The sequence below is a fragment of the Rhagoletis zephyria genome, unplaced genomic scaffold (genome assembly GCF_001687245.7).
Source record: "Rhagoletis zephyria isolate East Lansing unplaced genomic scaffold, Rhagoletis_zephyria_1.1 Rzeph_scaffold_06576, whole genome shotgun sequence".
NCBI lineage: Eukaryota > Metazoa > Arthropoda > Insecta > Diptera > Tephritidae > Rhagoletis > Rhagoletis zephyria.
This window is the reverse complement of record NW_016163659.1, coordinates 5,894-8,926: the sequence shown is the minus strand read 5'-3', so window position 1 is coordinate 8,926 and position 3,033 is coordinate 5,894. Positions and strand designations below refer to the sequence as shown.

The following is a 3,033-nucleotide window of genomic DNA, read 5'->3' as shown; positions in this document are numbered from 1 at the left end:
CACTTTGATTCGATTGCGCGGGCTAAAGATAAGTTTCAAATGAATCTTTCTTGGTCAATAACAATTGGCTTAGACCTAAGACATCATAATATTACTACATGTTACAATACGGTCAAATACCTTTTATTTTCCCCCATACAAAATCGACCCAGCCTAATACGTATGTATATGGACAATTATGAACGTACATATGTATGTAAATATGTACATGTGCACACCGTAATCTCTGTATTTATAGGGTGGGCACCTTGCCTTCTAATAAACCGCAGATAACGTAAAATACTCTTAAAAAAAAATTGCTTTAAATCTCAGGTCTCGTGGGCTCATTGAGTGTCTGCCGCTTCAGTCACATTTGCAACTGCCGGCGGAATCGGTATCTACTCCCGGTTGGCGCGCACATTGTCGTGGTTTTTTCTCTCTGCTCATCATTTGCGTGCTCGACATACGTATACGTACGTAATACATACTTCGCACCAGTAATTGCTGTTGGTTGACGTTTTGTTTTCGTTTTTCATTGTTTTTACATTTTTCTTAGCTGCTCACCCCCTACAAATCGAAAGGTGATCGCTCAATCGTTGCCAAGTGGTAGATAATTACTCGACTTTTGGTGTACCAGTTTAAAAAGAGATCACCGATCGGTATTAAATACATATGTATGTATGTACATATATACCTGTGTAGCTAGTTGTTCGTCTGCTACCGGCGCACAGTTTTTACGTGTAATTATGTAGTTCAAAGTATCGCGTATTCCCCGCAAAATTCGATTATTTGTCGTTAATCGAATTTAAAATTAAAATGCAATTTCCTATTTCGCTTCATTTCGGTCATTTCACGGGACACGATAAAGTGAATTGCCGTGTTACGAACAAACCGCCACCGATGATGCTATCGGTTGGCAGCAAGTCAGCACCTCCATTTCCACCTTGGCCAAATTTCCATATTTATTGCTGATCTATGAGGGCACTTTTGCTTGCGGAAATTGAGCATCTCATGCGTTTCTCCACCGCACCTGCGACCCATACATACATACATATACGCAAACGTAACGCATTCGATCTATCGGGCGTGCGGTTTTGGTCAGTGATCAGCTGCGATCAATGCCGGTGATCGTTGTTCAGTGAACGTCAAAGAAAGATTTTTTTTGTTTACAAATTTGTTATTTTTTTATTAGTATTAATGAAAGTACTTCGTTCTATTTTGGCTTCGATGCTAGCGACACAAAATTTTACTCATTAAAACAACAAATTCTGTGAATCGATAAATGTTTACGCATTTGTACAAATGTTGTCTATTAGTTTGGTGCACTTCAATACATACATACATACATATATGGATACGTGCATATATAGTGGCCCACAAAATAATGGGAATGCGATATTTTGATCATTTTTGGCTATTTGTCTTTTGTTTATTTAATGTTTATTATTTTTTTTATGAAAGTTTGGCTAGTTACACAACAATCATCATATAAATTTACATTTCNGATATTTTGATCATTTTTGGCTATTTGTCTTTTGTTTATTTAATGTTTATTATTTTTTGTATGAAAGTTTGGCTAGTTACACAACAATCATCATATAAATTTACATTTCAAACTTATACAAAAATTATAAAAACTGGAAATTTTCACCCAAATTTCATACTTTTTAATCACTCTTTAGGAAAAATTTTGGTATGCAGTTTTGTAGCCTTCTTAATTCTAGTTTAATAAAGTGCAAATTATAGGCTGCTAAAATTGGAAATTTTTTTGCTGGCAGTGTGTTTGAAATGTAAATGTATATGGTGTTTTTTGTGTAACTAGCTAGACGTTTATATAAAAAAATAATAACCATTAAATAAACAAAAGGCAAATAGCCAAAACCAATCAAAACATCGCACTCCTATTATTTTGTGGATAACTGTACATATGTATGTAGGTACCTGTAGATATGTGTATGTAAATACCTACACATATATGCATATGTTGAACTCGTACATATATATATGTACTATATTAATACATTNTGTAGGTACCTGTAGATATGTGTATGTAAATACCTACACATGTATGCATATGTTGAACTCGTACATATATATATGTACTATATTAATACATTTCACAATTGTTTATGTGCTTTGTGTAGTAAAATTTTTATTTGGATATGAATTTGTAATAAAAGTGTTTTAGTGTCTCGTGTTTTTGTTCATTTGCAGTCGAATCGCGTTAAAATTTTGCAAAAAACAGACCCAAACGCCTAAAATAAAATGAGTTTGCAATCTATTAAATACAGTCCGGGAAAATTGGATATTTTGGACCAGTTGTTGCTGCCAGTACAATCTAAGTACGTGGCCGTCAAAGGTGTCGAAGATGGATGGAAAGCCATTAATAAAATGCAGGTAAGCAGAAATTTGTTTTTACAAGCATTAGAACAAATATCACCGCCACCCAATAGATGTTATATGTAGATGGAGATAAGAATACTCGCGCCGAAAAAAATGACGGAACTTCGCAAACGGAAGCGGCGATAGGGTAAACAAATCTTATGAAAAATGGAAAGCATTCCCTGAAAATTTGTTTGGCTTCATTCCAAATATACCTAAAGTAATGTGTTTGTACCGAATGCTCTTTCTATTTTAAAAATTACTTAAAAAGTACTTGTAACATTTGCTCTCAGTGAAAACGCAAAAACAGTAACAATTTGCAAATTAATTGGGCTGATTAGTTTGTTATCTGAAGCAACGACACTTCCTCTAACGGATTAGAGCTCCATGACTTTTAAAGAATTTATCGTGGTTTCGCAGGACTGTGTTATGTTTTATGGTACTCGAATCTGGAGTTCTGAAAAGTTTTTTTTTAATATCGAATTATTTTGGAAGTTAAAGCTATTAATATTTTTGGAAGTTGTTTAGATTTTAATTGTTTTCTCGCGATTTCCCACTTTTATTTTTTATTTGTTAAAAAAAAATTTTTTTATTAAAGTTATAATTTTTTTTTTTTTTAAATATTACTGACACTCTCTTTAAATTTGGGCTAATATAGCTGTAAGTTACTTC

The 3,033-nt window shown here is 33.4% G+C and overlaps 1 long non-coding RNA gene across 1 annotated transcript; it reads left to right on the top strand.

Annotated features, from left to right (window-relative positions):
- The first annotated feature begins 274 nt into the window (after window positions 1–274).
- On the top strand, window positions 275–2,416 carry LOC108373299 (uncharacterized). Its single transcript, XR_001848953.1, has 3 exons — window positions 275–485; window positions 536–560; window positions 2,168–2,416. It is a non-coding gene; the product is annotated as an uncharacterized LOC108373299 (long non-coding RNA).
- The last annotated feature ends 617 nt before the right edge of the window (window positions 2,417–3,033 follow it).